Source organism: Acinonyx jubatus, chromosome A1 (genome assembly GCF_027475565.1).
Source record: "Acinonyx jubatus isolate Ajub_Pintada_27869175 chromosome A1, VMU_Ajub_asm_v1.0, whole genome shotgun sequence".
Lineage (NCBI taxonomy): Eukaryota > Metazoa > Chordata > Mammalia > Carnivora > Felidae > Acinonyx > Acinonyx jubatus.
The window spans coordinates 211,933,857-211,958,381 of record NC_069380.1 but is presented as its reverse complement, the minus strand read 5'-3'; the positions used below and the strand labels follow the sequence as shown (position 1 = coordinate 211,958,381).

The following is a 24,525-nucleotide window of genomic DNA, read 5'->3' as shown; positions in this document are numbered from 1 at the left end:
GAGGTTTGTACCTCTTGATCCTTTCCATCAATTTTGCCTAGCCGCCAACCCTACTCCTTTCTGGCAAACATCAATGTGTTCTCTATATCTATAGGTTTTATTACATTTGCTCATTTGCTTCAGATTTCAAATTCAACACATAAGTGAAATCATACATTATTTGTCATTCTCTCTCTGACTTATTTCAGTTATATCATACTACCTTCAAGCTTTATCGATGTTATCACAAATGTCAAAATTTCATTCCTTTTTATGGCTGAATAGTATTCCATTACACACATACGCACACACACACACACACACACACACAAACACACACACACACACACACACACACACACACACACACTACATTTTCTTTTTCCACTCATCCATTGATGAACACTTAGGTTGTTTCTATATCTTGGCTATTGTAAATAATGCTGCAATGAACACTGGGGTACATATATCTTCTGGAAGTAGTGTTTGCATTTTCTTTGAGTAAATACCCAATAGTGTAATGCTGAATCTTACGGTAGTTCTACTTTTAATTTTTTGAGCAACCTCCATACTGTTTTCCACACCGGCTGCACCAGTTTACATTTCCACCAAAGGTGCACAAGGATTCCCTTTTCTCCACATCGTCTCCAACACTTGTTATGAATTTACATAAAGGTGGCAAGAATACACAATGGGGTAAAGAATAGTCCCTCTAATAAACGGTGCTGGGAAAACTGGATAGCTACATTCAAAAGAATGAAAACTGGACAACAACCTTACACCATACACAAAAATTAACTCAAAATGGATGAAAGACTTGAATGTAAGGTCAATAACAAATAACTCCTAGAAGAAAACATAGGTGATAAGCTCCCATACATCAGTCTTGACAATGATTTTTTTTAAATCTGACTCTAAAGGCAATGGCAACAAATCAAAAATAAACAAATAGGGATATATCAAACTAAAAAGCTTCTTCACAGTAAAGAAAAGCATCAAGAAAATAAAAACGCAAGCTACTGAATGGGAAAATATATTTGTAAATCATATATATGATGAGGGATTAATATCTAAAATATGAAAAGAACTCCTATAACACAACAATAAAAACAATAACAACAACAAATTCTGATTAAAAAATGGACAGAGACTCTGAAAAGACATGTTTCCAAAGAAGACATCCAGATGGCCAAGAGACACATGAAAAGATGCTCAACATCACTAATCATCAGGGAAATGCAAACCAAAACCACAATGAGATTCACCTCACACCTGTCACAATGGCCATTATCACTCCGTCTTCATTTCAAAATTAGTGCTTCTCTTAGCCTTTTTTTATGGTCCCAGCCGCACTGCGCCCCTGTCTTTAACACAGCATCTGATTCTATTACTCTTGGTTCCATTTGTTCTAGGACAGTACCAGGGCCTTATTTACTCCTGTAACCCACTGTTTGCCAAGGGAAATAATGAGTAAATATGCCTTCTAAGATTTTATATCTATTAAATTACATAATACATGAAACATAACAGGGGCCTAATATTTTTGTAATGAATGAATGAATCATTGATATTTACTAACCATGTACTTTGCAAGTTGAAGTAACATCTTTTTTTAAATTCCATAATTATTAGAATACAAACTGAAAACTTGTTTAATTTTTTTTAATGTTTATTTATTTTTGAGAGAGAGAGAGAGAGAGAGAGAGAGAGAGAGAGAGCATGAGTGGGGGAGGGGCAGAGAGAGGGGGAGACACAGAATCCGAAGCAGTCTCCAGGCTCTGAGCTGTCAGCACAGAGCCCGATGGGGGCTCCAACTTATGAACTGCAAAATCATAATCTGAGCCAAAGTCGGAGGCTTAACTGACTGAGCCACCCGGGCACCCCAGAATACAAACTGAAAATAAATACATATATTTGGTTTATTGTTAGTCCTTTTGTTTGGACCTATTGGTCCTACTCAAGTGAGAAGACCTCCCCAATTCCTAAGAAATGAGAAAATAGCCTTCAACATAAGTGCACCTTTCCTCTTCCTGGGATTCTAGAGGCATATGATTTGAGATGGAATGAAACTTCTCTTCTTTGCTAAAATGACACATTCCACAGAAATAAGTATTCAAATGTGAATAAAGAAAGATAGATATTGACTATAATTAAAATTACTAGGCAAGAAATAATGAATACATTTCAAGGGTGAATAACTTTTTAAAAATGTCTTCCCAGGGTGCTTGAGTGGCTCAGTCAGTTAAGTGACCAACTCATGGTTTGAGCTCAGGTCATAATCTCTCAGTGGTAAGATCAAGCCCCAAGTTGGGCTCTGTGCTGGGCATGGAGCCTGATTAAGATTCTCTCTCTCCCTCCTTCTCTGCCCCCACCGCACTTGCACTCTCTGTCTCTCTGTCAAAAAAAATAAATGTCTTTTCAAAATTTTTGCAAGATGTGTATATGAAATCATAGGTAACTAAGCCCCTCTATATCACTATACGAAATTTGGCTTAGTGATGTGATCAAGATATCTAGATTTCTTTGTCATTTAAAGGGGTGTAGGGAAAGCTGGAGGTGATAAATAAATCACAGTTGACAAAATATTGATAATTTTTTTCTAACTGATGGGAGGTCTATTGTATAATTTTCTGTGAATATGGAGTAGTTTTATAAGAAAATATAAACTCAGGGGGCTCCTGGGTGGCTCAGTCAGTTAAGCATCTGACTTCAACTCAGGTCATGATCTCACAGCTCGTGGGCCGAGCCCCACCTCAGGCTCTGTGCTGATGGCTCAGAATCTGGAGCCTGCTTTGGATTCTGTCTCCCTCTCTGTCTGCCCCTCCCCCGCTCATGCTCTGTCTCTGTCTCTCTCAAATATAAATAAACATTTAAAAAAATTTAAAAAAAAAGAAAATATAAACTCAGTATATATTTTCTCTACAGGTGAATGTCTTTCTCATCTTTACTAAAAATTTTGCATTCCTATTTACTATCATTCTTAAAGTTTGTTTTATTTTAAAGATTCATATTGTACCTCTAGAAATTATTAAGTTGTGTTCAACTATGTTATTTGAAATAATATTAGAGTACTAGTATATTATAAATAATAACAAATATACCTAGCAAAATGCCTAGAACTTTGTAGTTGATAAAATTGATATATATTATTTTTATTATGACTTCAACAATAATTTTAAAGGATTTTTAGAGAAGATATGAATAAGACATCACTATAATAAAACAGTTTTTTCAAGTTTCCAAAAGTAATGGGAGTCATGGCATAAAACCTTACACTTATTTACCCCTACTGTATCAAAGATTGAATCCTGATTCCCATAGCTTGTGACAAAAATTAACTGTAGAAGCTACCAAATAGTTAAGATAGTTGTATTTAATATGCAAATAGCTAAAAATTCTGTTTTATTATAATGATGTTTGGATTCACCTAAAGGTTAGATCTCTTTATCACTATTTCTCAATTATTTAGGAAATAAGGAGGAAACATTTGTCATGATTTACACAAACTACAGAAATTTGGCAGAATATGAAAAGCACAGAATAATTCAAGGAATTTATTAAAATTTATTCATAACACTAAGTTGGTTACATTAGGAAATGGATAATTTAACTCTTGTATAAATTATGCAATTGAGTATAAAATTGAAATGTTTCTAAACTAGAAACATAACTAAGACATAAAACTGATCACTCTCATTGTTTCCTCTGCATTAAAAAAGATGCTTAGGCTAAGATAGATTTATAATAATTCATTACACCTATATGATTTCAGAATAAGTTCTTTAACTGTGAGATACCTGAATGAATTAGGAACAAAATGAACATAGTTAATATTAACTTTCAAAAAAGCAGAGGTGTTAAAGACCCTCAGCAACAACTGGTCACTGGTGAAGAATGGTTCCGGTGACTAGAATTACAAAACTTATTTCTTGGAAATGAAGTGGATTAATCATACAGACCTTGCCTTAGCATTCTGGGAATGTCACATTTCCAGGATCTTCTGCTGCCCTCTCAGGCTTTTGCTCTCTTAGAGGTCATTTCACCTCTTCTCTTTCATCTCTTGTGGCCAAAAATGAACTGCATGTTAGAGAGTAACTTCCCCCTAGAGGCTACCCATCTCATTGCCTGTCCATTTTCTGCTTGTTCATGAATGGAAATTTGAGGGTTACTTTTGGGTTGAAAACAAACATGGGTCTTTCAGCCCAGAATTGTGATTTCTTCACTAACATAATTACCTCAGAATATATTAGCCATTTGGTTTATTTGCTTGCAGTTGATTTCATGTGCCAATAATCATACTCCAACTTTTTGTCTGAACTTAGTGATTACATTAATTTTATCTTATTTACTGGCTTCCTTGCTTGGCCTTAACATCTCACTCTTGGGGCAAAGAGGTAGCTGAAGATTTTTCTGTCTTGTGAAGCCCCAAATTTGTAGATCTTTCCATATCTTTCTATCTCTGCCCACACACTCAAAAATTCTTGCCTGTGACAGATCATCTGTTTTATATAATACTTTGTTAAAAACAGTCAGAAGCAGATATAATATACCAAAGTTATTTTTTTATAGAGCTATTTCCCTCAAAGCTATAGGCACTCCCTCTGTGGAACATTTTCCTCCCACATTACTATATATGACAATTTTAACAAACGTTTGGCCAAGGACCCACAAGGTCCTAACCTGTAGCATCAGATTCTCTATACCTGACCACTGATCCAAAGCCACTTATTTTAAGGATCTCTTATGTTGCACTTATTCCTAGCATCAAATACTGTGTGAGGCAGGGTTCAGTAGATAAACCATAAACTACTGCGTTTCAAAACACAAGAATACAAGAGAATAGGCTGTTACAAAAGCCTAAAATAAAGAAGTATGCTCTAGTGTGAGCCTCTTTTTTTCTTTTCTTTTCTTTTTTTTTTCTAGCCTGAGCCTCTTAAAAAGACTTCACGTATAGAGAAACAGCTCAGCAGGGTAGCTACTTCCTCTGGGACCAGCCCTGGGACCAGCACTGCCATAGCAACCTGACCAAGATGAAGCTAAAGACTGGCCAACTGAAGCCATGATTCAAGGAATATGGAGTCAAATCAAGAAGCCAATGCAGATATATATATAGATATAGATAGATATATAGACATAGACATAGACATAGGAATATAGATATATAGATATAGATAATACATATGTAGCACATCTTCTTTATCCATTCATCCACTGATATGGATCCAATCACTATAGAAAACAGAATGGAGGTTCCTAAAAAAACTTAAAAACAGACCTACCATATGATCCAGCAATTCCACTTCTGGATATATACCCACCCCCAAACAATAAAAATAGGATTTCAAAGAGATATAGGCACTCTTGCATTTATTACAGCGTTATTCACAATAGCCAAGGTATGGAAGCATGATTATGATCTTTAAAATATATTACCCTGAATTATTCAGATGAGCCCAATCTAATCATGTGAACCTTTAAAAGCAGAGAAAATTCTCTGGCTAGAGTCAGAAGAGATGCTGCAGAAGGGAGGTCAAAAAGATTCAAAGCATACTCAACCTACTCATGTAGCTGTGAAGGTGGAGGAATGAGGCCACCTACCAGGAACCAAAGGAGCCTCTAGAAGCTGCGAAGGACCTTAGGCCATCACCCATCAAGGAAATAAACACCTCATCCTATAATGACCATATGGACATGAATTCTGTGAACAACTTGTATAAACTTGGAAGCATCACCCCCAGAGCTTCCAGAAAGAAAAGCAATGCTGCTGACACTTTGATATTGGCCTTGGGAGACTCTAGAGAAAAAGCCACATCATTCTGTGCCTAAACTTATTTAAAAACAACAACAACAACAACAACAGCAACACTTAATTGAAGTCCAATGACATGTAGGAAGCTGTACATATTTAATGTTTAAGACTCAATGATTTAGGAATCAATATGTACCACCCAACCATTACCACCACCATGTACCTGAAATTCTGACCACCAAATAACGAAATGATAAATTAGTAATTTTAAGCTGCTAAATGCATGATAATTTGTTAGGTAAGCAATAGATAACTAATATAACAACATGCCATCAACACGTTACACACACACACACACACACACACACACACACACACACAGTCCAAAAAAAAAAAAAGGTGAAGGAAAGAATTCAAAGAACAGATAAGTCAATTCTGCCCAGAGTTCTCAAAGAAAATTCCTTTGGGAGGTAGGAGAGTGTCCATGTGAAGTTTAAGTAAGTACAGAAGGGTAGAGAAAGGAGGAAATTTGACAGGTGAGAAAAATGGCCTGGGTAAGTTAGATGTGATTCAAGAGACTGTGAATTGGATCCATTTTTATGGAGAAAGGAATGTAGAGAAGATGTTGAAGGACAAAGTTGGGAGGAAGAACTGAGACCTGAGTGTGAAAAGGCTAAAATAAGAGCCCAATAAGTTTCAGGGGAAAAAAAATATTTATATAACAAAAATCACAACTGAGAAATGTGAAATATCTGAATCTATTTCTATAAATAAAATACTACCCAAAATTTTATTAAGGTGTTTCTGCCTAGAGGTTGGTCCATCCAGTTTGCCCTGTGGTCTCTGCAGTTTCCTTACAACTATAGAGATCTTCATTCCAGACAACAAGCCTCTTAACTTTTCCAGACACAGATTTGCTGCTGATGTCTGCCTATCTATGTCTTACAGTTGCTTGGTCTTATTTATGACCATGTCTGTACAATGACATAAAAGAACCAAAAAGAATCAAGGGAGAAAATTCACTATGCTGTGCATGCCTGCCAGATTTCAGGAGAGGAAAACCATGCTCATTTTCATTTGCATATTGACATTTTTAACATGTGAACATTATCTTTCCCATAACAAATTGCTTATGTATTACACAATAAGTTTCCATCATTCAAAGTTATTTCATTCGGTTATCTGTTAGGCAGTAGCTAGGTTTTATGTAAGCATATCTGATTAATATTTATTCTTTTAAAATCCCCAGATTCCCCCACCCCACTTTCATCAGCAAATAGTATTTAGTTTCCCAATAAAGTATGTCAATAGGACTAGAACACACACCCCCTCGAAGTACATTCATTTTTGCTTGCCAGTGTACAAAGCTGGTTCTGGATAAGCATCCATAAACTGAGAAATACAATCCCAAAAATAAACAAACACATGCAAAGCCTTTTAGCAGGTTAGTGGATGCCTGTGGAGCCGCCATTCTCAGATGATGCATCCAGCTCATTTCATGCCTCCAACTGGAACAGCATTAAACAAAAATGCTAGGGAATTAGGTCTCAATTTTGGTACATGCTAGCAACGAATTCTATGTATTTCCTTCTTTCTTCTGTCGAATGGCAGCATTTCATGCTAACATAAGACATCAGATTTACCATTCAAAGTTAGATCTTCAAACACTGTATCTCAAACAATTGGCTTTCTCAATAACTTCAGATACATTCAAATTGGTAGAATGTGAATATGCACCCTTAGATTTTAAAGTCAACGTTTGGTAATTTTAATTATTTTAATTATCATTTTAATTTGATCTGAATAACCCAAATACCTCATATTTGGATTTTGTTTACAGTTTATTTTTGCTAAATCAAAACTTTTCTTAGAAGGCAATTTTCTACTATCATATTAGGTTTTAATACATCAAAGGTACAGAAAATAAATCTAACAGAAGAGCCAACAATGATATTCATCCAAAATTTCAAAATTGTACATATTTTAGTTTTGGTAAATGTATAAAGATATCACCAGATATTTCTTTTCTTCTCTAGAAAACAGTTCTAGTATTTGAGATGGAATGAAAGGAACCCTCAAAGTTTTCATTACAAAATATCAATTTCCCTTGCCTCTTTTAAGCTCTGAGATAAAAAAATTTGGACTGAATTTTCTAATCAATCTCTCTGTTCCCACTTGGAAACTTCCCTATCTTACCTAAAACCCTTAGCAATGTTCTAAACACAGAAAATTAAAAAATAAATAAACAAGCAAACAGAAGTTTTAATTTTATGTGGCTTATGCTTTCATAGAGAATTGGTTAGCTATCTAGTAGCTTCAAGAAAGTTTAGTTTTCCCAATCCAAGAAGAATGTGCTGATATTTGAAGTTATCCTGTGCAGATGACATAAATCACAGCATAAACACATATAGCTAGTCATTATCTGACAGTCTTCTCAGCTGCCTTCTTTTCAATAATTTTGTGAGAATTTCTAAATACTGACCTATGTATAAAACGTGCTTAAAGAGGAAACCTTTATTTTTTCCTCCTAATATCTGGAAGTCAGTCAGCTAGGATTTTCAAAGCAAATTAATATATCACTGGAGGGACAAACCAATACAAAATCAATACATTGGGGCACCTATGTGACTCAGTCAGTTAAGTCTCTGCCTTTGGCTCAGGTCATGATCTCACAATTTGTGAGTTTGAGCCCCACATCAGGCTCTCTGTTGTCAGCCCAAGTCCCACTTCAGATCCTCTCTCACCTCCCCATCTCTGCTCCTCCTACACTTGCACTCTCTCTCTCTCTCTCTCTCAAAAATAAATAAACATGTTTTAAAAATCCATATATTAAGAAGCAAACCTGGGGTTCCTGGGTGACTCAGTCAGTTAAGCATCAGACTTCCTCTCGGGTCATGATCTCACCATTTGTGAGTTCAAGGCCTGCATCAGGCTCTGTGCTGACAGTGCTGAGCCTGGAACCTGCTTCAGATTCTGTCTCCCTCTCTCTCTGCCCCATCCCCAGCTCCCACACTTGCTAGTGTGCTTTCTCTCTCTCAAAAATAAATAAACATTAAAAAAAATTTTAAAAAGAAGCAAACTTAAGAAATAGAAATCTAAACCATATTGTCATGTAGTAGGATTACCAGGGAAGATGGTGGAGTAGGAGAACCCTAAGCTCACCTCATCCCACAAATACAACTAGGTAACACACACATTAGGGCAAATAACCCAGAAAACGACCTGAAGACTGGCAGAACAGACTCTCCACAGCTAAATGTAGAGAAGAGGCCACATCAAAGAGGATGAGAAGGACAGAGACACTGTTAGAGCTAAACATACCCAAATCAGAAATGAAAGAGGATAAATAATAACCGATACCACAGAAATATGAAGGATGATAAAATAATATTCTAAAAAATTATATACTAGCAAATTGGACAACCTAGAAAAAATAGATAAATTACTAGAAACACTATGTCTCAAAACTGAATCAGGAAGAAACAGAAAATTTGAACAGACCAATTACCTGCAATGAAATTGAATCAGTAATCAAAAATCTCCCAATGAATAAAAGTCCAGGACCAGATGGATTCCCAGGTGAATTTACAAAACATTTAAAGAAGAGTTAATACCTATTCTCAAACTATTCTAAAGAATAGAAGAAAGAAAATTCCCAAACTCATTCTATGAGGCCTGTATTACTCTGATACCAAAACCACAAAAAAAAAAAAAAAAATAGAGAGAACTACAGGCCAATATCTCTGATGAACATAATGCAAAAATCCTCAACAAAACATTAGCAAACTGAATGCAACAATACACTAAAAAAATCATTTACCACAATCAAGTGATATTTATTTCTGTGATGTGAGAATGGTTCAACATTTGCAAATCAATCAACTTGATACATCACATGAAGGAAAAGGATAAAAACCATATGATCACTTTAATAGACACAGGAAAAGCACTATTTGCAGATGACATGATACTATATATAGGAAACCTGAAAGGCTCTACCAAAAAAAAACTACTAGAACAGATAAATGAATTCACTAAGGTTGCAGGATACAAAATCAATATACAGCAATCCTTTGCATTTGTATACAGTAATAATGAAGTAGCAGAAAAAGAAATTAGAAACAATCTCATTTACAATTGCACCAAAAACAATAAAATATCTAGGAATACACTTAACCAAGGAAGTGAAAGACCAATACTCTGACAACTATAAAATATTGATGAAAGAAATTGAGGATGACACAAATGGAAAGATTTTCCATGCTTATGGACTGGAAGACTAAATATTGCTACAAGTTTGTAATATCTAAAGCAATCTGCAGATTTAATGCAATACCTATCAAAATACCAACAGCATTTTCCACAGAACTGGTAAAAATAATCCTAAAATTTGTATGGAACCACAAGAGACTTCAAGTAGCCAAAGAACTCTTGAAAACGAAGAACAAAACTGGAAGTATCACAATCCCAGATTTCAAGATATACTACAAAGATGTAGCAATCAGAACAGAATAGTACTGGAACAAAAGTAAACGCACAGATCAACAGAACAGAATAGAAAGCCCAGAAATAAACTACCATTATATGGTCAATTAATATTTGACAAAGGAGGAAAGAATATACAATGGGGGAAAAGACAGTCTCTTCAACAAATGATGTTGGGAAAACTAGACAGCAATATGCAAAAGAATGAAACTGGACTGCTTTCTCACACCACACTCAAAAATAAACTCAAAATGGATTATGGACTTAAATATGAGACCTGAAACCACAAAAATCCTAAAAAAGTGCATGGCAGTAATTTCTCTGACATAAGCCACAGCAACATAGATATGTCTCCTGAAGCAAAGGGAACAAAATCAAAATAAACTATTAGAACTACAAAAAAATAAAAGCTTTCAAATAGCAAAGGAAATAATCAAGAAAACTAAAAGACAACCTACTGAATGGGAAAAGATACTTGCAAATGACATATCTGATAAATGGTTAGTATCCAAAATATATAAGAACTTATACAATTTAACACCAGCCCCCCACAAATAACCCAATTAAAAAATGATCAGTAGGCATGAACAGTCATATCTCCAAGGAAGACATATAAATGGCTAACAGACACATGAAAAGATACTCAACATTACTAATCATCAGGGAAATGCAAATAAAAACCACAATGAGGTATCACCTCATACCTGTCAAAGAGGCTAAAATCAAAAACACAAGAAACAAGTGCTGGTGAGAACGTGGGGAAAAAAAAGGAACACTCATGCACTGCAGGTGGGAATTCAAACTGGTGCAGCCACGTGGAAAACAATATGGAAGTTCCTCAAAAACTTAAAAATAGAATAACCATATAACCCAGTAATTAATCCACTACTGGGTACTTACTTAAAGCATACAAAAACACTAATTCAAACAGATATACACATTCCTATGTTTACTGCAGCATTATTTACAAAAGCCAAATTGTGAAAGCAGCCCAAGGGTCCATCAATAGATGAATGGAAACAGATGTGGTATACATAGATGTGGAATATTACTCAGCCATAAAAATTAAATCCTGTCATTTGCAATAATATGAATGGATCTAGAGGGCATAATGCTAAGTGAAATAAGTCAGAGAAAGACAAACACCATATGATTTCACTCATATGTAGAATTTAAGAAATAAAACAAAGGAACAAAGAGGAACAAAGAGAGAGAGGGGGGCAAACCAAGAAACAGACTCTTAACTATAGAGAATAAACTGATGGTTACTAAAATGGAGGTGGGTGGGGGAATGGGTTAAATAGGTGATGGGGATTAAGGAGTGCACTTGTGATGAGCACCAAGTGCTGTATGTAGGGGCTGAATCACTATATCATACATCTGAAACTAATGTTACACTGTATGTTAACAAACTAGAATTTAAATAAAAACTTAAAAAGAGTATACTTTTCATGATGAGCACTGAGTAATGTATAGAATTGTTAAATCATTATATTGTACACAGGAAACTCTTATTATAACACTATATGTTAACTATACTGGAATTAAAATTTAAAAAGAGAGAGAGAGAGAGAGAGAGAGAGAGAGAGAGAGAGAGAGAAGATAGAGATATAGATAGGTAAAGTTGCCATGTAACCAAAAGCTTGAGGGCTTTCTCAAAAATGAGTGCTTCTTCTGTTAGACCCAATATCATCAAACCCAGTATAACTTCAGAAAGTATTAGCACAGTTGAAATTATAGATGATCTCTGGCTGAAAAATATTCACTTATAATTATGCAATGAAAACCTGATGATCAAGCCCATCTATGGAATTTTTTTCTTCATTACAATTTATTCAAAATATGTCTTCATTCAAATAATTAAAAAATAAAACTTTTTCAAGAACTACCTAAAACTTTATTTATTTTGTCACAATAGATATCATTCAAGGCTTGAAGATGGCAACTTCATAAATAAGAATCTAAATAAGTGTGCTCTAAATAAGAATCTTAAGATTTTGGGTGATTTTCTGGAAAGTTTTTGTGCTCTTTGTTCACCTGTAATAACTTTATGCTAAATAGGTTATCAAAGTTAATTACCTTGACATGTCTTCTGTTGTGAGTTGGAAAGAGGATAAAATAGATACGCTTTGGAGAACTTCAAATACTTGGAGGTACAATTTAAAAGAAATGGGGTCGATATGAATTAAGAAAGTAGATCTGTTTAGAAACTGAAAACACTCAGGTGTATTGACTTACAGAAAAATCTAGGTATGAGATCTATTTAATCACACAAGTCCCAGACCATTAATTACTGTTATATGTAATTATTACAAAGAAGAGATTCTCACTTTTCCTAATACTTTGGAAATTTGCCAATAACTCTCTGTTTCTCCTGTAATGAGAAGCTTTAACATGTATTTATTATCAACTCTCAAAGGAAACTAACACTAAAAATGGTTCTAATCTAAAGAAAGATTACACATGCGATTTCTTGATATAAGTATGGTTTTCTTAAGTTTAAAATCAGAGCCCATTGGAAGTCTTTCAGACACTGGTGAGAGATTTTCCAAGAAAACATGAGGAACAGGGGGCTCATTCTGTTATCTGAGCCTTCATCATCCACAGAAGGTTGTGAGTGGACAGATCAGATGCACCAGTTAATAAAGATATTACAGAAGAGATTTTCAACTTGAGATTTTCAGATGGCTATGTGAACCCTGCTGTTCTGAGGTCTGAGAGATGGGTCATATGTTTTTGCTTAAGTTCACCAGCTCAGTGGTATTTGAGCAGAATAGACCACCTGTCAGGTGGGAGATATATCCCAGTGGGAGATCTGCACCGGCACCAAAATGTAATCATGAAATTCATCCTTCGTTTGTCCTCTTTCTATCTTTTATCAGCAGTGGGAACGTTGGAAGATGGTAGAAATAAAACATATAAGCATTTTTCTTCTTGAGCAGGCCTTTTAGAGTTTGGGAGCCCTAGTTTCTTCTCACAGTAGTGACTGTGAACTGTCAGGAACTAGCTTTCAAGCACAGCAGGAACTGTAATGAACAGTGGGAATAAGATCTCCATACGCAACTATGAATACTGAAAATAAAAGAAAGATAATAGCAAGTGAAGAATATTACTGAAAACATGGTTTAAAGTGGAACCTTTGAATGTCTTCCTCTTTGGGGAGGTGGTAACAAATTGTCACAGCACAGGCATAAGCAAGCATTGTTCTTATTGTGTTCTTATGAATTTGTGATAAGGTGCCAGGGTCTGAATGTATGAAAAAGCAAAGATGATAAATAGAAAGATTAATGTCCTGAGGAAAATGAAGTAGTAGGTGTTTAGATGCACATGAAAGCTTTTCAATAAATTTCTTGTATCTGAAGCTTGTGATCTTTTATTTGATAAACAAAAAGCAAGACACTGAATAATTTGATTAGACTTTGCAATATATTTACGTTATTAACAATAACCTATCAGAATGCAAAGGCTATTCCAGAAGTTGAGACAAGAACAAAGGTGTCAAGCTAGTATATATGAGATGGTAGAAGCTAAAATTTCGCCCCAAAAGCAGATGTCTGAAAGAACAGTATAGAGACTCTACAATGTTTTTGATTTAAAAATGCACTTCTTTGGCCTTCTCAAATGAAACTTCTTATGCTCTCTTATCCTTTCCTTCTCGAATTACTTCAAGAATCAAGGGTCTACTTAGTGACCTCTCTGCACCTCAATGGCTTTGTATTCTTCTTTGAAATGCCTATTTCTTGGAGGATAAAACATTTGACCCTACCACCTGTGTTACCTGTGATTTCAGGAAGCAAACCCTGAGAAGTGGAGGCGTATATAAGTGATTGATTAAGGGTGGGTTCCCAGGAAGAATTGTAAAGGGTAGAGTGGGAGTAGAATGGTGAAGGACAGGAAGCCAGGCTAGGGCAACACTTTAGAAAAAGGTCCGTGTTCAGAATAGCCAGACTTCTCAACAGCAATACTTAGTGCTAAAAGACAATAGAATAATGATTTCTGAGAGAAAATGATTTTCAACCAAAGGTTCATTAATAAATCAATCATCGACTTTAGGGACCACTTCCATTTCTACCAATAGGTAACATGAAAACAATTTAAAACAAACAAAAAATCCTGCGGTAAGCATATCGGCTAACATTGGAACTGCTTCAGTAGAGGTTTCTGGCTGTAATGGTCTCTGGTGTGGAAAAAATATATATATAACCACCAACTTAACTCATATATATGTGCATATTCATATATACACATATATATGTGAAACGTATATACATGTGTGTATGTGTGTATATATATATACATACACATACATTTTCTGAGAAGCAGCATGTTGAAGACTAAGATCAGAAATAGCCCCATATCTAGTTAGAAAGCATCCCTGCAGACAAAGAGGAAGAGGTACAGTCACAATAGCCACAACAGCTGCCTGAATCTAAAGTTGAAAGTGAATTGCCATGGAAGCCAATAAGCCTAAGAGGGCAATAGTATAAAACTGGAAGACACCGTTGCTAAGGAGATATACCCTAGATGAAGATGATGCAGAGAGTGAGAAGGGCCAAGAACGGACTGGTAAAACAGTAGATATAAGTGATCTGGCCAAGTTCCTGGACAGTTGGAAGACCTAATGGAGGTATATTGAATTCCAAAGAAAAGTTAAACTGAAAAGGGGAACACAATAACTGTAAAACGAAGGGATGTTGTTGATTTCAGAGATCAAACAGCCACCCCAAGACTTCTAACAAGTCAAGAGATATAGATCTAGACAAGGAAACTCAAAGAAGAGAAAAGGAGATGAAGGGGCTCCCTCTATCCACCTTCTTCTGCCTACAAGTGGGAACAAAAAGACCAGACGGCAGATATGAAACATCAACTTCTAAAAAGAAAGTACAAATTAAAGACCACAATGAACTTTCTACAGAGGAGCACTGGAAGTTGTTTGAGCAAGAGGTGGCTCAGTGGGAAGCTCAGAAACAACAGCAGCAGGTATAGAACCTGGGAATGACATCTCCACTGCCTTATGAATCTTTTGGCTACAAAGCTCCTCATCACCCCTTTGCTGGCTACCCATCAGGTTATCCATGCGGACCTATGTGGATCCCAGCAACCCTAATGCTGGAAGGGTCCTCCTCCCCACCCCTAGTATGGACCCTGTGTGTTCTCCTGCTCCTTACGATCATTCTCAGCCCTTGGTGGAACATTGTATAGAAGCCCTCACTGCCCCTCCACCTGTGCCAGTGTGCCACACGTGGCAGCCCATGGGAAGTTTCTGGTTCACAGTGTGTGATGCAAAGTGATGGTGGTTCCCCAAGATTCCAGCATCACCGTCTTGCCAGTGCCAGCCCCAGGCCCAGTGCAGGCACAGAATTATGGTGTTTGAGATTCAAACCAACAGTCTGTCAGTGTCCAGCAACAGTACTCTCCTACGGTCTCAAGCAACCATATATTACCAAGGACAGACTTGTCCAACTGTCTATGGCATGACATCACCCTATTCATAGATAAATCCACTGGTCTTACAGAGTTATGCCCAGCCAACTCTTCAGTGCATCCAGGGACAACAAATTTTCACAGCTCACCCACAAAGGGTAGTGGGATAGCCACCCACAGCAAGACTACAATAGTTTCAACAAGGCAGGCTTGGCCTTTACAGCCACCTGAAATGGTAATGACAAATTATCTCCTGGATCTGCCAACTCCCTTTCCTCCCAAACAAACTGTAAGGCCTCCCAACTGGAAGACATCCCAAGATCCAGAAGGGAAGATTTATACTACCATGTGATCACAAGGCAAACTCAGTGGGATCCTCCTACTTGGGAAAGCCCAAGAGATGATGCCAGGCTTGAGCATGAAGCTGAGATGGACCTAGGAACCTCAACATATGATGAAAATCCCATGAAGACCTCAGAAAAGCCTAAGACAGCAGAAGCAGACTCCTCCAGTGAGCTGGCTAAGAAAAGCCAAGAAGTATTCAGAAAAGAGATGCCCCAGTTCATGGTCCAGTACTTGAACCCTTACTGGAAACCTGAATGCAAAGTGGGAAGAATTACCACAACTGAAGACTTCAAACACCTAGCTCACAAGCTGACCCACAGCATTATGAATAAAATGCTAAGTACCATAAGAACCCTAGGGACTTGGAGTACAATGAGAACGTGAAACGTAAAACCAAGGAGTGCTTAAGAAGTACGTCATAAGACTGGGGGTGTTTACAAACCCAAAGAAGACACTGAATTAGTGACTTGTGGGACCAGGGTGGGAGGACAGGCGAGCAGCTAGGACAGTCTCTGGAGAAGAAACCCTGCAGGCCTGCTGTCCCACCCCTCTGGTCAGGGCTGTGCTACTGTGACACATCGCCCTGGGAAACAGACCTGCAGATTTCAGTTGAAAGCCACAAAAATGAGCCATCTCCAGTCATGAGCTGTTGGGGTGTTGGAGGCCATCGCAGGCAAGGCCTTAGGGAATGACCCTGCTAAGATCCTGGCCAGGCCCAGCCCCACTCCCAAACCTGGGTCTCCTCCTTGGAGGTGCTGTCAGCACACAGACCATGTGCATCCCCACTCACAACTCCTCACCCAGATGATCTGTATTATATTTTAATGTGCGTATGAATATATTGAAAATAATTGGTTTATTTTTTCCTGGTTCTGTTTGTTTTTCATTTTGCTTTTAGCCTCTATGTGCTAGATCACAGGACGACTTTGTAATGAAGGTTTAAGTTCTCCTACTTTAATTTGTTATCATGTAAATATTCCAAAGCAGGCCGCCTTGTGGTTTCTGCCAGCCTTGTGCAATGTTGATAAGATTGATTTACTGCTTAAAATCATTTTACATTACCCAATTTTTACTGAACTTTTTATGTAGAAAATAAAATCAATTAAAGAAAAAAAAGAAGAAGAAAAAAAGAAATATCCCCATATACATGCCCCTGGAGTACCTCGAAGATACAAGTGCAAAATTTGGCACAAGGACACATCCTCTCCCTAGGTAAACTTCGCTAAATTTACAACACACAAATACCAATCACAAATTAGTGGCTTAAAAAATAATTTTATTCTGATTCTGATTCTACGTGTCAAGAATTTCAGCATGGCGTAGCAGAAATGGCTCCTCTTGGGCACCTGGGTGGCTCAGTCAGTTAAGCGTCTGACTCTCGATTTAAGCTCAGCTCATGATCTCATGGTTCATGAGTTTAAGCCCTGCATGGGACTCTGCGCTGACAATGCAGAGCCTGCTTGGGATTCTCTGTCTCCCTCTCTCTCTGCCCCTCCCCTGCTCATTCTCTCACTCAAAGTAAATAAACATTAAAAATTTTTCAAAAAGAAAGAAAGAAAGGAAAGAAATGTCTCCCCTTTAATATACAATGACTAGAGTCTCAGAGAGACTCAGCTGGGGGTAACTCAATGGCCAGGAGTTGGAATCATGTAGCCGCATCTTCTCACACACGTCTAGTGACTGAGCCCAGATGTCAGCTAAGCCTTCACTTGGGGCAGTCAATGAAGAACCTTCACATTGTCTCTCCATGTTTTACATTTTCTGCTACCCCGCATAGCAGTGTGAGAATAGCCACACTTCACACATGGTGGATCAGAGCTCCAAAAGAGGGGCCCTGTACACAAGGAGAAAGCCACACTGCCTCTTCTGACCCAGTGGTTAGTTTGCAGCTTTTACATCAAGACATCAAGATGAGGATTAGATGTGCAAGACATTTATTTATTGGATGATAATACCTGTGGTGGGGGTGGGGCGTGGAGGAAGCCAATGACACAGTGAGTTTCAGATGGCAATGCAGGTCTGACTTCTATGAAGGAGGGAAAGAAGGAAGGCAGATAGGCAGAATCTCTGACTGCAGGACAATTTGAAGAAGCTTTAGAGCAAGCTGATGGGAAGTCTTTCAGCCAAAATTGCCTATCAAAGGAGCCCCACCTGTGACAGGAAGCAGCCCGTCAATACTATCCCTACTGCATTCAGTCACTGGCTGAGAGCAGCAAATGGGAAGCATCATCTCAGGGAGAACACGGAGGTGCATCCAGCAGAGGCTGAGCCCGGCTTTCAGTTCTGCTCCCCACAGCAAGAGCTCTGAGACTCACCTTCATGTGGCCATACCTAGCCTCCGAAGTCATGCACCTTCTGTTACATGGCGTTCTTTACAAGCAAGGTGTGAGTTTATCCAGATTTCCTGAGGAAACATAGACCCCAATTTTCAATGGGAAAAATGTCAAAGATTTTTCAGCCATTTAAAAAACATAACTGCCACATCTATCTAAGTAAAAGTAATAATAACATTTAAAATGTATGAGTAAAGAAGGCATTACGAACAAACAATTAAGAAATATGGAGGATATATGATGTGATGTGCAAAATAAATCATTAAACTTCTTTGCCACTGGGAAATCAGACCTACATTCTGGAAAGGGTACCACTCTTTTTCATTACAAGGCTTTTAGTACTGTTTAATTTTTTGAGTCATCTACCTTTGTACCTTCAATATAACTCAACAAAAATGAGCAAGTAAACTAAAGAAAAGTAAAATAAAACTCATACTTCCCTCCTTAAAACGTTTCTGTGCTTTTTCTCTTGCCAGTCAAATCAAATCTAAATATTAGTTTGCAAGACCCTCCATGATCTGATCTAGCTGTCCAGACACTTCATAATACACAATATCAGTTATCTTTTGGTAAGCGAGGCTGTGGTAACAAAGTCCTAAGTCTCAGTAGCTTCCAGCACACGTCAGTAGCGATGGGTTAGTTGTGGTTCTTTTATATACAGCCTCTCACTTCAGGATCCAGTCTGAAAAACAACCCTACTCAGGACATAACATTCTCTTGTCATAGAGAAAGGAACAAGAAAACTGGAAAAACCAGTAGTGGCTATTAAAGTTTCTGCGAAAACTGCACACTGTTACTTCTGCTCATGTTTCACTGATCAAACAAGTGAAGGACAAAGGTCAATGTGACCAGGGGACAGGGAGGTAGGAGATATACTTCCCGTAGCAAGTCCCAGCAACAGGTGGGGGTGGATAATGCAAAGCACCACACACGATTTCTGTCACAGTATGGACTACGCCCTTCTTAGATTTCTTGCAGTTTCTAGAACCCACCTGCATTCTATTTCTTTCCCAACACTGAAATCCTATGACCCAATACGCAGAAAAATGCTAAGTTTTTTGGGTCATATAAATTCGACCAAGAAGTAAACACTGTGGTGAAAATTCTGTCTCTAAGAGTTCGCATCTTGATTGGGATTTTTGCTTCTAATTAGCAATTTTCCAGGATAACGCAATCTCTGATTTTGGAAATAGGCACAGTTGGGGTTGAGGATAAGGTGGGGAAGGAAAATGTGTGTGACACAAGTGTCCTAGTCTGCTCGAACCACCATAACAAAACACCACAGACTGTGGCTTCCACAACAGACATTTACTTTTTCATAATTCTGGAGGATGGAAAGTCCAAGATCAATATTCTGGCAAGGGATCACCTTCTGGTAAGAGCTCTCTTCCTGGCTTGCAGATGGCCTCTTTATCTCTAAATGATTTTTCCTCTGAGTACTCTACTGTCCTATGGAATTGGGACCCCACCTTATGATTTTATTTAACCTTATTTACTTCCTAAATACCTTATCTCAGAATAAAGTCAAAATGCAGGTTAGGGCTGCAACAGCAATAAGGCATAAGCAAGAAATAAGAAGAGTATTCATGAAGGACTCCAATCAGTGCTCTAGCATAAAGATAAAAAGTTGGGAGATGAGAAGCTGTGTCTTGAAGGTACACCTGAGAATGTAAAGAATTCTGAAAGGAGACAGGAGCTCTCAACACAACAACATTTGAAAAGGAATGTGCAGGAAAAAAGGTACCCTAGTCCGACCCTAGGGTTCTCATCCAAGCCTAAGGTTCTCGACATAGCACTGCCACTGGCCAGTCAGTTCATTTCTTGCTTCCACTGCTTCTTTATGATTGGAATGGAAATAAAATATAAAACTATATCAGTGCCATCATTTTCAGCAGTACATGTACACTCATGTCAAGCTGCCATATCAAAGAGCTGAGAAACGAAACATTAGTATGTAAAAATAAATGTTAAAGTTAAAATAGAAAAATGCTATGAAAATATTAACAGTAAAGCTGCCTTTGGGATCATGGTCTACATGAAGTATTTCTTTATAGCCGTACCCTTTTCCTTTACTCTTTCATATGTATTTTCTTCAGCTCCAAAATATAAAGTGAACTTATCTGTCCTGTCTCCTGAGTAATTCGCCTCTAAAATATATGCAGCTAGTTGGAAATATGTATAGTTCATTGGAAGTGGTTAGTACTCCAGAATTCTCTCCTTAATCCTACATTATATTATTTTTTTATTTGGGCAATACTTCAGTTTGTAAAATTTAAGCCAAACTTCATAGTCAGTTCTGAGATTTCGAATGAAAGAATAAAATGGAAAGAGTGCTCACGCAGGGATCTTTTCTCTAGGTCACTCCACCCTATGGATTGTATTGTCATCTAGATGAGGGCCATCTCACTGTAAGAAATAAAATCCCCACTCTCGCTTTATAACTGTCCCCTGTGACTAGTTGCTCCCGTGGTGTCCTTCACACGTAAGCCTCAGCACTGACAATCTGGCCACTTCTTGGGAGTCCATAATGCCCCCAGGACAGAAAAAGAGGCCTGGCACTATTCCAGTTCACATAATTGCACTCTTCTTACTTAACATTCTCTTATATTTTCAATTAAATGTAACACTTCAGTCTAACAAATCCCTATGTGCCAGCATATGGTTGTTATGTTTCAGGTCTGTTCTTCACCTTCATGACAGGCAAAGTTTGCAAACTCTGTGCATTTACAGCCTTGAAGATCCTATGCAAATGCAAACTATTAATCAATTCCATCACAGATCTGACTTTGACCATTTATGAAGGATCTGCAGACACTCAGTGCCTCGCCCATAATGTTGGTAATTTGCCTGGAATTATATTTGGGCATTGTCCAAAATTTTGTTGTCAAATGACCTTTGCTGTTTAATGGAAAAGATAAAAAATTTTATACCAAAGAAACTAAATCTGAATGGATTTGTGGCAATAGACAGTGAATGATGAAAGCACATCACATAACACTGGAAGAAACCATAAAGCCCCATAAAGGCCACCTGCTTTCTAGGTGATTATTTCAGAGAACAAAAGGCAGACTGACTCATTGGTGAATTTACTCTTATATGTTTTCAATTCAAAGGAAATAACTGTGGCTCTAACATAAAAATCTCAGCAATAGATTTCTGGTTTCATAGAAAAACAGCATTTAATCATATAACTATGTTTACAAAGATATCTTACACTTCATTTTGAACATCTACACTTTAAAATCTGTAGCAACCCTTTGTTCAACTTAATTCTCCCAACAATCTTTTGTAGTTGTATGTGGGTCGTCACTGACGATAGCTGCTAACAACGATGTTGCTCTCTTTGTGCTTTTTCAATAATACTTAGTTTATAAGCAAATAAGTAGAATGAAAGTATACCATTTTATTTTGTCCTTTGTCATGTCTGAAGGCCTCCCTCCAGTTAAATCATAAACTCCTTAAACTTTATAGCTATACTTTCTAGTGTTTAATGGAATTTAGGGCACAAGGCACACGTTACATGAATGCTTACAGATGAGAACTGTCTGGCCTTCAGAGTTAACAAACAGATTTGAGTCATCATAGCCAGGTAATGGACATACCAGACCTAATTGTAAGGTTTCCGACTCAGGGTACAGTCAGCTTTTCTCTTCATTGCAGAATTACTTCCTAGAGAGATTCGCCCTGGGCACCCTCAGCTGTCCTTTGGCCCACCTTTCTGCACGGGATATACCATGAAGTAGAACATGCTATCTCAACCCGTAACAGCTTTAATGATCTGAGAATGAATCAGTTTTTTGTTTTGTTTTGTTTTGTTTTGTTTTGTTTTGTTTTTAATTTGGGGGAAGTGGTAAATCCTATTAGTACATAAATCCATAGCATCAGTAAGGGTCTTTCTGGCTGGTTAGGAAATCCACTTAAATCTAGGCATGGACAAAAGCATATTTAGGTTTTAGGCAGAATATAATCAGTAACACTGCAACCACCAGCTGTATCTGAGTGCTGACCACTTACAGTGCTTTAGTCCTTGGGCCAACTTCTAGATTGCAAGCATCACCTCTGGGCACAGAACAAGTGCCTAGAAAAAGAGTTAGTGATCCAAATACGTTTAGTAATTTCAATTGCATTGTTTTGAAGTATCATAAATTTTCTAATATGCTTACATATTTATTCAAGGAGATGTAATATGAAAATAATAGAGGGGATATGGGAACTTGAGTATCGCCACTTAGGAAGACCACAGGGAAACTACTATTTTAGAGAAGAATCTGATTTTAGTGGCAGCCAGGATTATGAAGAGTCTATGGTGGGGGTTGGGGGGTGGAGACAAAAAAGGTTCAGGATGGGGAAGTCAGCTTACAAAAGGGCCTATATTCTTGGGGATGCATGAGTGTGCAGCAGATTAGAAAGGATAGTCATTTTTATATATCAAACTCTATACCAGGCATCTCACATGCATGGCTTTGTGTTGTCCTTGAAGCGATCCCAGGAAAAGGTACTGCTACCTCTTCTACAAAGCTAGAAAGCATATTTCAGGGGGAAAAAAAGAAATCACAAACAGGTCTTTCTTTCCTCAAAACTCTTGCCCTTATAGTTTATCCTGCTGATAATGAAAGACAAGTCAATATAAGATAAGACTAGAGGAGATTGTTGTTGAATAGAGGAGCCTGAAGTATAATACATACGAGAGATAATTGAGGTGGAATGCTACCCAGGATTAAATTCCTTCCAAGATTCAAATCATTCAGCTCAAAGCTCCAGATGTGCTAAGACTAAAACTTTGGAACATTCATCCAGCGATCCCTTTGAATGTTGGTGAATTTATTTGGTTTGCCTTAACACACTCCTCCCCAGCTGGAAGGAAATGGGGAAAAACTAATGAGGAAATCCAAGCTGGAAGCTAGGAAGCTTTGGGTTTCTTACAACTTGTACTGGGAGAAGCTTGAAGTTTGAGAAGCCCCAAACTCTGTCACCTCATAGGTGACACACAAAGGGATGGTAAGCTTAGGCTGTAACATCACACAACCTCCCACTCAGTGGTTTTAACCCTCGCTGTGCTTTAACCCTTGAGTCACCTATAAACTTCAAAATAAATGCTGCTACCTGGACGTCAGTCTCAAAGATTACAATTTTTACTTGTCTGAAGTCTACTACTATTTATCTAGAGTTCAATTTTAGTTTGTTTTGCTGCTGATGTTGTTATTGCTGTTGTTTTAAATTCCCCTTGGTAAAAAATAAGTAAAAGTAAAAAATTAAAAAAATAAATTCCCCTTGGTGATTAGCATCTGAACTTAAGTTTGAGAACAATTGATAATCCTTTCCCTCATCATAGAAGGAGGAAGTAAGTTCATATCTTACAAAGAAAAAACATGAAGATATTCATTGAAGTATAAAATCTGAAACTTTGATAATTTTAAATAGACTCAAACTACATTAAAAACCTAGAAACCCAGAACAAACAACTCCACATTGCAAAGAACCACATGAGAATAAGCATCACAATTTGGAAAAGGAAATAGATCTATATGGTGTGTTTGAGCTGAAAATTCTAGTTTGAGACAAAAAGATAAGACATTTTCTTAACCTGTAAAGTCTAGAAGAAGTAGACAAAGTTAAAAGTGAAGGCACATAACCAAAGAAGGAAAATCTATTCTTCTAAAATAATATTTTCCTTTGTTTTCTTGTATTTTTTGATTAGGAAAATTTTAATCTTTTTCCTATGTATTATGATAACAGAAATTGAAAAAAAAAAACCTAAAGGAGTACTTGTCACTAAAAAGACAGAGAGAGGAATGTAGAAACTAGTTTGGTATAAGCAAATTAATTTTCAAAGCATACACTTATTTTTACTGTATAATAGAACCATTAGAAGTCTAAAATGACTTACTGTTAATAAGACATAGAAGCACATTCTAGTCATTCAACCTCAAAATGTTTGGGCAAGGATTGTCCATTTTTTGTTATTGTTAGTTGTTTGTTGCATTGCAATATGAAATAATTAGATTTTGCATTCTGCTAAGAGTATCATAGTTTATGTATTTGGTTTTTGGGAGTTCAATTTTGGGAAATCACTCAGAGCAAAAGAAATATGAAGGCCTTAGTAATAAGTGCTTATATTTCCAACTATATTAAATTGAGTGCAGCCCTGGAAATTAATATGCTCTGCCTGATGAGAGAAAGCTCAACCAAGATATGTGCAGACACTTGGCT

The 24,525-nt window shown here is 37.2% G+C and overlaps 1 pseudogene; it reads left to right on the top strand.

The window, feature by feature from the left end:
* Positions 1–15,875: 15,875 nt before the first annotated feature.
* On the top strand, positions 15,876–16,486 carry LOC106984472 (histone-lysine N-methyltransferase SETD2-like; annotated as a pseudogene).
* The last annotated feature ends 8,039 nt before the right edge of the window (positions 16,487–24,525 follow it).